Source organism: Lontra canadensis, unplaced genomic scaffold, assembly GCF_010015895.1.
Source record: "Lontra canadensis isolate GAN:19392208 unplaced genomic scaffold, GSC_riverotter_1.0 scaffold190, whole genome shotgun sequence".
Taxonomy (NCBI): Eukaryota; Metazoa; Chordata; class Mammalia; order Carnivora; family Mustelidae; genus Lontra; species Lontra canadensis.
Window position 1 is genome coordinate 1,200,929 of NW_022631184.1, and position 12,430 is coordinate 1,213,358.

General features: G+C 37.4%; 1 pseudogene; it reads right to left on the reverse strand.

Annotated features, from left to right (window-relative positions):
• Positions 1-6,156: 6,156 nt before the first annotated feature.
• LOC116861093 lies at positions 6,157-7,086 on the reverse strand (annotated as a pseudogene).
• Positions 7,087-12,430: the final 5,344 nt, after the last annotated feature.

The window sequence follows — 12,430 nt, forward strand, 5'->3', positions numbered from 1 at the left end:
ACAATGCAATTTGCAATTGCACCCAAAATAAGATACCTAAGAATAAACCTAACCAAAGAGATGAAAGACCTGCACTCTGAAAGGTAAAAAAAAAATTGATGAAAGAAATTAAAGATGACACAATGGAAAGACTTTCCATGCTTATAGATTGGAAGAAAAAAAATTTTTTTAAATTCTATATTAGCCAAAGAAATCTACACATTTAATGCAATCTCTAACAAAATATCACCAGCATTTTTTTCCCACAGAACTGGAATAAACAATTCTCTAAGTTGTATTGATGAAGGAGCAGGAGGCTGGCTGAGGACAAAGCAAAAGCTGGTACCTTGCACCCGCTCTCTATCTGCTCCCCCTAGGTAATATGTGTAGCATTCCTCAGGCACCCCTGACTGCCATAAACGACAAACAAATAATTAACTTGCAGAGATCACAATCCTGCAAGACAGGAGTCTCCCTTGGTTTACAAATGTCCTAGAGATCTACAAACAAAGAAGTTACCTTATCAATAGCACAATTTCCAAAGGCAAAAACTCAGTTCCTCAAGCCCTAATGTCACCCTCCCCTCCATAAATGAAACTGAAGGAGGCTGAGGTAGAAGGGAATGTAAATATAGTTAAATCTCTTCTGAACCTAAATCTCACTAACAATGTCGCTTGATAGCAGGATTGTGACATCCCACCAAGAATCTCCCAACTATCTTGATGTTAATGGCTGACCAAAAGACAACATTGATCAAGCTGCAAGGCCTCCAGTAGGCCTGGGATATCCTGGCACCTTGTAGGCCTTCTTTAGCATATGAAAACTCTGTTGAAACCTCCCTTCCCCTCACCTTCCCCCAACAGCAGGGTACATAACCTACCATCCCTCACAACCCTGGGCAGCTGCATCTCCATCTGCCCACGGATCCTGTCCCTGTGCTTTAATAAACCACCTTTTTGTACCAGAGACATCTTAAGAATTCTTTCTTAGCTGTTGGCTCTGAACCTCACCCCACCGAACCAGACCTAGGTTCTGGGACTTCATCAGTATGGAAACACAAAAGACTCTAAATAGCTAGAGCAACCTCAAAAAAGAAAAGCAAAGCTGGAGACATCACAATTCTAGACTTAAAAGTATATACAGAGCTGTAGTAATCAAGATAGTATGGTACTGGCACATAAATAGACACATAGATCAATAGAACAGAATAAAAAAAAAAGCAGAAATAAACACACAACTATATGGTCAATTAATCTTCAACAAAACAGGAAAGAATAACAAAAGGAAAACAGTTTCTTCAACAAATGGCATTGGGACAACTGGAAAGCAAACTGCAAAAGAATGAAACTGGACAACTTTCTAATACCATACACAAAAATAAATTCAAAATGAATGAAAGACCTAAAACCATTGAAATCCCTGAAGAGAATACAGGCAGCAACTTCTTTGACATTGGCTGTAGCAACTTCTTTCTAGATATGCCTCCTGACACAAGGGAAGAAAAGAAAAAATAAAACTATTGGGGCTTCATCAAAATAAAAAGCTTCTGCATAATGAAGGAAACAACAAAATTTAAAGTCAGCCTATGGAATGGGAGAAGACATTTGCAAATGACTTATCTGAGAAAGGGTCAGTTCCAAAATATAGAAAGAAATTATACAACTCAATACTCAAAAGCCAAATAACCCAATTTAAAAATGAGCAGAAATATGAGGAAACATTTCTCCAAAAACATAGAAACACCTGAAAAGATGTTCACCATCACTTTCCATCTGGGAAATGCAAATCAAAACCACAATGAGATAACACTTTATACCTGTCAGAATTATGAGAATCAAAAAGACAAGAAAAAACAAGTGTTGGGGGAGATGGGAAGAAAAAGGAATCCTCATACACTGTTGGTGGAAATGCCATATTGGTGGGCCACTGTGGAAAACTGTTTTTCCACTTGGCCTTGTGTCAATTATCTACCCTTCTTTAATCTCTCCTCTCCGCTAGGGAAATGCCACTTCCAGTCAATGAAGGGGAGAAGAATGAGGCACAAACAAGTCAGCTGCAAAAGAAAGGGAGCAGGGACAACAGTAGAAAAGACTGTTGCCCCGAGCAACTCCTCAGTCCCGCTTTTATTAGATAGAAACAGTAACCAAGAGAAGAGCCAAAGAAGGCCAAACATTAGTCAAATGCCTTGTAGATATACAAGAAGGAGGGCAAAATATGTCTGTACAAGCAGTATAAAGTTTATAGTTGAACAAGCACATTCAAAGGACTTATCTAGTAGCCACAGGCACTTTTGGGAGGAGAAAGGGGAGGAAGCAGGTGGCATTCCGCCCTGAGCAGTCTGGGTGTTCCCAGCCCCTCAGCTTCAATGAAGCAGGCAGCATTTCGCATTGAGTAAGCCAGGCATCCCCAGCTGCTCAGCTTCACTATCGTGCTCTCCCCCAGAGACCTGTTGCCAGTATGTGTTTTTCTTAAGGCTGTATCTATATGTGCTTGGTAACTAGTAAAATTTCTCATGGGTTATATTTTAAGTAATACATTGTTCTGAGGGGCAGTTGCAGGAAAGCTGATCCCTATGGACTGTATCTCAGATTTACCTTCTTAGTGACTTGGATTTGGAGCTCCTGAATCTAAGCAATTCAAAGCACCAGGAAGACATGAACAAATTTAGAAGGAAAGCCATCAGGATAATTTCTCCCAACTCTGTCTCTGTTTAAATGCATCTCTGAGAGTGGCAACATCCCTATAGTATGCTCAAAGCAGCTCCATCCACAATTCTCTGTAGCCCTCTACATGGATGACTCTTTCTCCTTCCATTTGTCTTTCAGACATTATGGACCATGCTTCCCCCTGAGCCTAATTTCTTGATCCCTTACCATCCCTTCTCTATTCCCAGATTCCCACTCAAAATTGTAGGTATACCTTCATTAGACATTAGATTCATTTTATCTAAACCATCCAGGATGATGTATCTTATATGTAAAGTCCCTCTCCCTTCCATACTTAAATGATTTCTAATGATATCATTGAGCCACCAACCTACCAGACTATTTTTTTTTGCCTAAGAAACATAGCCCATCTGACATTTAAACTGTAATTGCACAGATTTCCTCTTCCTTGCACCAAAACTCACTCCACTGTCCTATACAGGTTTTATATTAAATGCAACTTCCTCTGGGAATAAGTTCCTCTCAATACTGTCAGTTTTGCATTGCCTGTAAACCCCCATTATAATCTCTCTCTCTCTCATTTGAATTGTCTTCAGAAGTAGATTGTTCTTTGGTATTCTTCACTGATCATCAGAATTGTATTTCAGAATAATAACAAGAACTTATTAACATTGAAAATTTATGAAAACATAAATAAAATATTTATGAATCGAGGTAAACATTTTTAAACTATTATCAAATAGAGTTTATACAAGCTTTCCAAAGATGAGCCAATCACAGTAAATATAAGAATATAAAGCAGGGAAAATCACCTGATAGAGTTCAAAGGCAACATGTGATTTTTTTAAATCTCAGAAAACCAAAAATGAAGAGGAAATTCTTGTATCTATTAAGAATTCTATGCCAAAACCAACTTTTTTTTTCCTTTTAAAAAAAAAATTTTTTTAAATTTATTTGACAGACAGATCACAAGCAGGCAGAGAGGCAGGCAGAGAGAGACAGGAGGAGGAGGCAGGCTCCCTGCTGAGCAGAGAGCCCAATGCGGGACTCGATCCCAGGACCCTGAGATCATGACCTGAGCCGAAGGCAGAGGCTTTAACCACTGAGCCACCCAGGTGCCCCAACCAACCAACTTTTAATAATATATTTAGTGGAAAAAACTTGAATGCATTAAAGACTTAAAAAAAAAAATAAAATTACCTGCCATTACTGCTCCCTACAAAGGCCCAGGTCAATATAAGATAAGGAAAAACATGGTTAATACACAATTCAAAATTATGAAATAATTGAGTTTTACCCTTAACTTTTTATTGCTGACATATAAGGAGGAATGTGTTTAACATAGCACTGTTATACAGATGATTATTTATGTTTAATATAGCATTGTTACCTAAGCAATTTATTGAAGCTAAACATTATTTATTTGAATTATTCAATTATTCAGTAAGTATTTATACAGCCTTTTGTAAGCAAATGACACTCTTTTAAGTTAGACTAGATATGATGGTAAACTATTTGAGGAGCAATAAGGAGACATATCCATGGATATAATGGTTGATTAGATATGGAAAGTGGGAAAAGAGAGGACTCACAGATGTCTCATATGTTTCTGGTTGAGGCAGCCAAGCAGGAGAAAACTTAAAGTGTTTTTTCTTGCTTTATTGTGTATTTTACAGGGACGTAATATAATGGTTTCTATACGGAGAAAGAATACTTGGTGGGAAAGATACAAAAGGACTTCAGTAATATGTGTAGTCTTCAGAGTTATGAACAGTTCTGAAAGTACTATTTCTATGGAGTAGGGGTATAATTTATAATGGCCACTGCTTATTCTTAGTGGATGTGGCAGATTCCTGTCTGTCAATGATATTATAGCCATTTTATTTTCTACAAAAACAGAGAGGAATGCCTATACAAATTAAGTAGAAAGTAACATAACAGTTTTTAAATCAGGGTGGCTTTTAGTAAAATATATTCATGGAATGTAAAATACAAATTCAGCCTGCCCTACTATGTCCATATAAATCAACTTGATCAAAAAGTTGATTTGTTGAAGAAGATTTTTCAAAAATTTTAATTAAATTTATATATAAATACCAGGATTGTGAAAAGAGTTGACATCATGATACCAAAGAAATAGTTTAAATGATTATGCATTCATTGAAAGAAGTTTTATAACAAGTACAGACAATCCCTGACTTACAATGATTTGACTTACAAATTCTTGAATTTACAATGGTGCAAGAATGATTCATAGAAACCATATTTCAAAATATTTCATATTTCAAAACCCATCGCCAAGGACACATACAGCTGACCAACACAGCCACCAAAGCTTATTGGTATTTATCAGGATAACATGTGATACATTAGTCTCATGATGCTGGGCAGAACAAGAAGTCAAGGCATAGCCCCAGTCAGCCATGTGATCATGAGGGTGAAGAACTGATACACTCACAACTGTTCTGTACCCATACAATCATTCTGTTTTTCACTTTCAGTGTAGTATCAAATAAACTACATGAGATATTTAACACTTTATTATAAAATGGGCTTTGTGTTAGATGATTTTGCCCAGTTGTAAGCTATTGTAAGTGTTCTGAGTGTGCTTAAGGAATGTTAGGCTAAGTTATGATGTCCAATAGTGTCCAATAGGTTAAATGCATAAAGTGCATTTTTTTCCTTAAAATATTTTCAGTTTATAATGGATTTATTGGGGTGTAATCCCATCATAAATTGAGGAAGGTTTGTGGTTTATTCCATATTTTGAAAATGTTTAGGTAAAGGGAAGATTATATTTTCAAGAGATTTTTTTTCTGGCTTTGCAAGACAAAGGTCAAATCAATAAGATTGAATTCATAAAAAGGCAAATATCCAGCTTAATCTAATTAAAAAAAATTAATGAGCATATATTTCAAACTGTGGAGTATATACCTTGGGATAAAACAGATTTTGTGGGAATATTGAAACAAACTTGAATGACTACTACTCAAAAGCATTTGACAGGGATTTTTATACTAAAAATATATTAATAATAATAGTATATTTTTATACTGTAAAGCCCCTACCGACTTGGAGATTGTACACTTTTAAATAAACTATCTAAAACTAACAGTAATCCCTCCAAATTTTATGTAAGATAACTTATGTTTTATATTTTCAGGTTATAAAACATTACTTTGTCTAACTCCATCTTCAAAATAGACTCTCAACTCAATAGGATGGGTATTTTCATACCCATTAAAAATAATAATGACAATAAAAGAAATTTCAAGTTGAGCATTGATATGTAACTATTAGATAGTAGAGTGAAGGTAGATGTAGCTAAACTCACTTGCCTATTCCTTGTAAATAAGCTGTAAAAACATAACATTATAAAAGGCATTCTGATACAGGAGATTGGCTACTCAGAAATAAAATAAACTTGATCATTTCTTCAGAATTAAAAACATCTCATGAATCATTTGCATTAAGCAATTCTCCAGTTACCATCATCTCTTCATACTCCTTTTTAAAAATCTTTCCCTATCATCTTCATTAGTGCCCCTTTCACATCTTTGTTACGTAACGTGTAGATGAAGGGATTTAGAGTTGAAGTGACAATTCCATAGAGTAAGGCCATGAACTTGTCCAGATTCTGGAAGGTATCTGCAGTGGGCTGCAGGTAAGTGGCCATAGCAGTGCCATAGAAAAGAAACACCACCACCAGATGGGAAGAGCAAGTCCCTAGGGCTTTTTGGCGACCTTCAGCAGACTTGATCTTCCACACAGCCTGGGCAATGCAGCTGTAGGAAATAAGAATGAGAGTGAGAGGCACCAAAAGTAAAAGTGCACTGACCAGGAAGAGTTCCACCTGATTAAATGTGGTATCCACACAAGCGAGTTTGAGGAGAACTGGTACTTCACAGAAGACATGATCTATGATGTTCCTTACACAAAGGGGAACCTGTGTGGTGAGCACAGTCTGTACCAGTGAGCTAACCAAGCCAGTCAGCCAGGTGGTGGCTGCCAGTTGCCAACAGAGGTGTGGATGCATGAGAACAGTGTAGTGCAAAGGTCAGCATACTGCCACATAGCGGTCCACAGCCATGACTGTGAGGAGGATGCATTCTGTGGAACCCATTGCCAAGGACACATTCAGCTGACCAACACAGCCACCATAGTTTATTGTCTTTTCTGGGCCCTGCAGGTTAAACGGCAGCTGGGGGACTGTGCTGGTGGTATAGCAGAGGTCCATTAAAGACAAGTGGGTGAAGAAAAAATACATTGGGGTGTGGAGCTGGGGATCCAGATGAGCCAGTATAATGATGGCCATATTGCCAAGCAGAGTCAGCAAGTAGAAAACCACAATGATAGCAAAAAGTGTCATCTCTAGCAGAGGCTGCTCAGAGAAGCCCAACAGGAAAAATCCACCAAAGGAGCTGGCATTAGGAATAACCATTACTTTTCATTGCATCTATGAGACTGAACAGAAATCTACACCATCATCATCTTTCCTGGGTGCCAACCTAAAACATGCAAAGAGAGCACATTCCTTTCTGAACCATAAATAATCAATTAAAATTTATACCCTCACCCTTCTCTTATGCCTACATTAATATTTTCTTCCTGCCTTCTTTAGAATATTCACCATTTACTTATTTAATATATTTCCATTGTCTGGAACCTTGACTACTCCCATTTTTGTTACCTTTACCTTCAAACATGCATATATCTCCTCTATTTTGAAAATTGAGAACAGAAATTTTCATTCTGAACTGAGATAATGACTCCATACATGTTGTAGCATGCTTGGAGCTTTGTCAGAAGGTTCCATCTGTCAGATCCTTATTGCCAAAGAAATTCCTTAAGCATGATCATAATACAGAATAGGCAGGAGAATGAAAGTGCATTTGGCCACTTTAAAATGGATTGTGTCGGTATACTCACAATGAACACCATCCATATTTTAATTTCCTAAATTTTTTTAATTGGCTTATACTTTCTGAAAATTTAATTGAACTATGTGTTGTATGACACATTTTGTCTACATAATAACATTCATATATTGGAAAAGGACAGAATTATTGAAAATATTTACATGAAATTCAAGTAATATTGCTTTCAAGTTAGCACTTCCTCCACGACAGAGAGTGAACAAATTGGTAGTTTTGGATCTATGTGCAAATAATTCATTCAATTAACTGACATAAGAGAAACATATATCTGTCTAGTTAAATACTGAAAAATAATCATATTAGCTTCCCTTAAATCTAATAAACAAAGAAAACTTTATTCAATTATGTATTTATTATAAAAGAGCCATACAAATATTGCTTTATATTCCATAGAGTCTCTTGTTGCAAGATCAATGGACACATACATATGAAGAGAAATAAGGGCATTGTTACTGACACTGTTACCTGAGGTCAAAAAGCAGACACCAGCAAAGAGAAAATGACTCTACTCCTGGAGTAGACTCTCCTTTGTCTCTAAAATGAAAATATAAGGAAGTAAGGAAGAGGGATATATATAGTATTGTTTACTTGGCTGAGGTCACAGGGGAAAAGAACCCCAAGGAAGTAATTAAGATATGTGCTCAGTAGTGTATAGTTCATCAGGAATCACTTGGGGAAAAGGATGCCTGTAGGATAGAAATTTTTGTCAGTCTAATATTACTACTTAGCAATGGATTATTTGCAGTTTTCAGCATCCAAATAAATGACCCACTTATTTCACTAAGCATTATAATTTCTAGAGCTATCATGTTGTTGCAAATTGCAAGATTTCATTCTTTTTTATGAATGAGAAATATATGTGTGTGTGTGTGTGTGTGTGTGTAATGGATGGATGCTTGGGCTGCTTATATAATTTGGCTATTGAAAAAAAAATGTGTAATAAACATAAGGGTGCATATATCTTTTCAAATTAGTGTCCACTGTTCAAATTAGTGGAAACTACTGGGTAAATACCCAGTAGTGGAATTACTGGATCATATGGTATTATATTTTTTAGTATTTAGTAATTGACGAAACTCTATATTGTTTTTCACTCTGGCTGCACCAATTTACATTCCTGCTGAAAAACATGAGATTTCCTTTTTCTTCGCATCCTAGCCAACACTTGATTCCTCTGTGTGTGTGTGTTTTAGCCATTCTGATAAGTGTGTAGTTTTAATTTACATTTCCCTGAGGATGACTGATGTTGATCGTCTTTTCATGGTGCCTGTTGACCATCTGTACATCTTCTTTGGAGAAATGTTTTTCATGTCTCTGTCAAACACCCTGTCTGTTAATTGGAGCATTTAGTTCACTTAGATTCAAAGTAATTATCAGTAGATATGTACTTATTGTAATTTTATTTCTGGTTTTGTGGTTGTTTTGTAATTCTTCCTTGTCCTTTATGTTTGCCTTGCTATTGTCTGTTGTGGTTTAATGGCTTTCTTTAGTGATGTGCTTGGAATCCTTTAAATTTTTTATGTATCTGTTATAGGTTTTTTATTTTTATTTACCATTATGTTCATATATAACATCTTATGATGATAGCAGTCAATGCTATGTTGATGGTCACTTAAGTTTGGACTCATTTTAAAAGCATTAAATGTTTACTCCCTTCCCCATCTTTTATGAATATAATCTCATAGTTTATATTCTTTATTTTGTGCATCCTTGACTGATTTTGTATTTATAATTGATTTTACTGTCTTTGTGCTTTAACCACCTACTGATTTTATAATCATTAGTCTACTACTGGTTTTTATATGTCTACATTACTTTTTAAATATTTTCCTTTTATAATACTCTTACTCCTGGTTATGGTCTTTTCTTTCTACTTAAATAATGCACATTAATATTTTTTTGTAATTCTGGTTTAGTGGTGATAAACCCCTTTAACTTTTGTTTGTCTGTGGAACTTTATGTCCCCTTCTACTCTCAATAATGACCTTGCTGGGACTTCTTGGATGCAAGTTTTTTCTTTTATTCTTTTCTTTGGGTGGGGCAGCACTTTGAACCTATATGCCACATTCTTTTTGCTATAAAATTTTTGTTAAAAGATCAGTTGATAACCTTATGGGTTTTCCCTTGTTTGTAGCTTTTCTCTGTTCTTTTAGAGTTCTCTATCACTACTTTTTAAAAAAGGTTTTATTTATGTATTTATTTGTCAGAGACAGAGAGCACAAGCAAGGGGAGTGGCAAGCAGAGGGAGAATCCCAGAGCCAAATGTGGGGTTCAAGCCCAGGACCCTGGGATCACGACCTGACCTGAAGGAAGATACTTATCCAACTAGACACCCAGGTGTCCTCTATCACTACTCTTTACTAGTTTAATTGTTACATGTCCTGGTGTGGGCTTCCTTGGGTTGATTTTGTTGGAGGCTCTCTGTGCCTCCTGGATGTGTGTATCTGTTTCCTTCTTCAGGTTAGGGAAACTTTCAGCTATTATTTATTTAAATAAATTTTTTGCCCCCATATCTCTGTCTTCTCTTTCTGGAATGCTAATGTTATTAGGTTTGATGATGTCGCCTAGCTCCTTTATTTTTTATTTTTTTAGTATTTTTTTTTCCTATTTGCTGTTCAGCTTTATTACTTTCCATTACACTGCTTTCCAGATCACCAATCTGCTCTTTTGTTTCCTCTAATGTTTTTGTTGATTCCCTTTAATGTATTTTTTTAAATTTCAGTTATCATATTCTTCATTTCTAGTTCATTTTCATATACTATACTCTTATTGAAGATTTCACTAAGATTCTCCACTCTTAAGTGAATGAGTACATTTCTGACCATTACTTTGAATTATTTATGAGGTATATCCTATTTCATTTTGCTCTTTTGCTGTGGCTTTGCCCTGTTCTTTTATTTGAGACATATTCTTGTTTCTTCATTTTGTCTAACTCTCTCTTTCTGTGTATTAGGAAAGTCAGCTATGTTCCAGATCTTGAAAATAGTGGCCTTATAAACAATAAATCCTGTGGTGCCCTGTCATACAACGTCCCCTATTCACCAGACTAACCACTTGAGGTGTCTACTATGTAGGTTGTATGTGCCTAACTCTTGTGGCTGAGCCATGTTTATTTTCAGTCCAGTTGGCTGCAATAGCCTGACACACTAAGCAGTGTTTGGTTCCTGTTCTGATAATGGGCCTGTCTGGAGCCACCATGGGCTTGTAGTTGCCATATCATCTGTCAGAGCTGCTGTCTGCCTCAGCCTGTTTGCTGGGACTGCAGTCACACTGAACTGCAGGGCACTCTCACTATGCTGCCCCCTAAGAGACTTTTGTTGCTGGGCTAATTAGACCAGATGCTATTGGGACCCATCTATTGGGACTGCATTCACACCATCTTGCAGATTGCCTTTCCTCATATTGTGCCCTGAAAGTCTTTCATTGCTGGGTGGGACCAGTCAGACCAGATGCCTGCCCCCAGTTCATCCACCAGGGCTGCAGTTGCACTGATAAGCAGTATGTTCTCTTTGTGCTTCCAGCTATAAGATTCAGCTGCTTGGACTGCTGGTACACTGGTCTGATTATCTTTTCCTCTCCCCAGAGCAGGAGTCCCTTCCAAATGGTGCTGGTCCCTGTTGGGGTTGCTTCCAGGGTATGTTGTGGTAGTAGTTACTTTGGAGGAAGGCCTACAGAGTGGGGTGGGTTGAATGGAGTGCATATACAGGGGAGAATGTGGGTAAGGTGCATGGTGTTAGCAAGGTAGGTGGAAAGCATTCCCATTGATCCTCAGAAATATCTGGCTATCTAGAATATGATGTCTTCTTGTTCTTGGAGAAGTATTTGTTTACTGGAGATTAGTAAATAAATCTCCTCTTATGTATTCCAGGCACTTTTCAACCTGCTTCTTCCATGCTGTATCTCAGCAGGGCTATTTAAGGGTGGAGACTCAGTTTTCTATTGTCCTCTAGCTCTCCTGGAGCTAAGTCCACTGTTTTTTTTTTTTTTTTTTTTAAGTTCCTAGAGTTAAGGACCACTGATTGCAGAAACTCATAAATTTAAGCCCCACTTGTAATTAAGGCCCAATATCATGGGTGCTGGTCTTAGTGTAGGTCCCCCATACCTGGAGTGCCTGGTGTGGAAGTATTATCTGCTTGTTTTGTTAGGTCTGTAATCAAAGGAGTGAGACTGATACAAAGTGAAGGTCAAGCAAAGCTTTATTTTGCACCAAGCATCAAGAATCAAACTGACCCGCCGGGGCCATCTCTTACAAAGAGGCGAACCCTTCCAGCCTCACAGACTAACTTTTATAGAGCAAAGGCCATGTGGTTGAGCCTGGCTACACACAGGTGGTCAATGAGATTGCAACACACAGAGAAAACTGCACAGTCATGCTAGGTCACACACGGGTGGCCAATTGAATTTCAATTTAAAGTAGTATTTGAAGTAGTAGTTCAAATAAAGTAGATATTTGATATCAAATAAAGTAGATATTTGAACTAGCCTATCACCTTGGTCAGAATTGGTGCCCAAAAGGCAGGGCCCACTCTCCTTGGTAGCTAGGGAGACAGTATGCATGCCCCACTGATTGGATGTCTCCACCTGGCCTGACCCACCCTTGTATCTGGGCTTTGCTACTTGGGACTGGTTTCCCGGACTTGCTTTTAAGTAAGTGCCTCTGGGAGGGGCAGAGTCAATCTAAGTTTACTGCATAAACAACAAAATGGTTCCCTCTGGCTAAGTAGGCCCTTACAGTTTCACCATACTTTTGGTGCCCCCTTTGTTTGTGGTTAGTCTTGCCAGGTACTTATTTCCCAATGTATCTGCCCTTCCTCCCTTTTCTGATATGATCTTTTCTTGATAACTAAC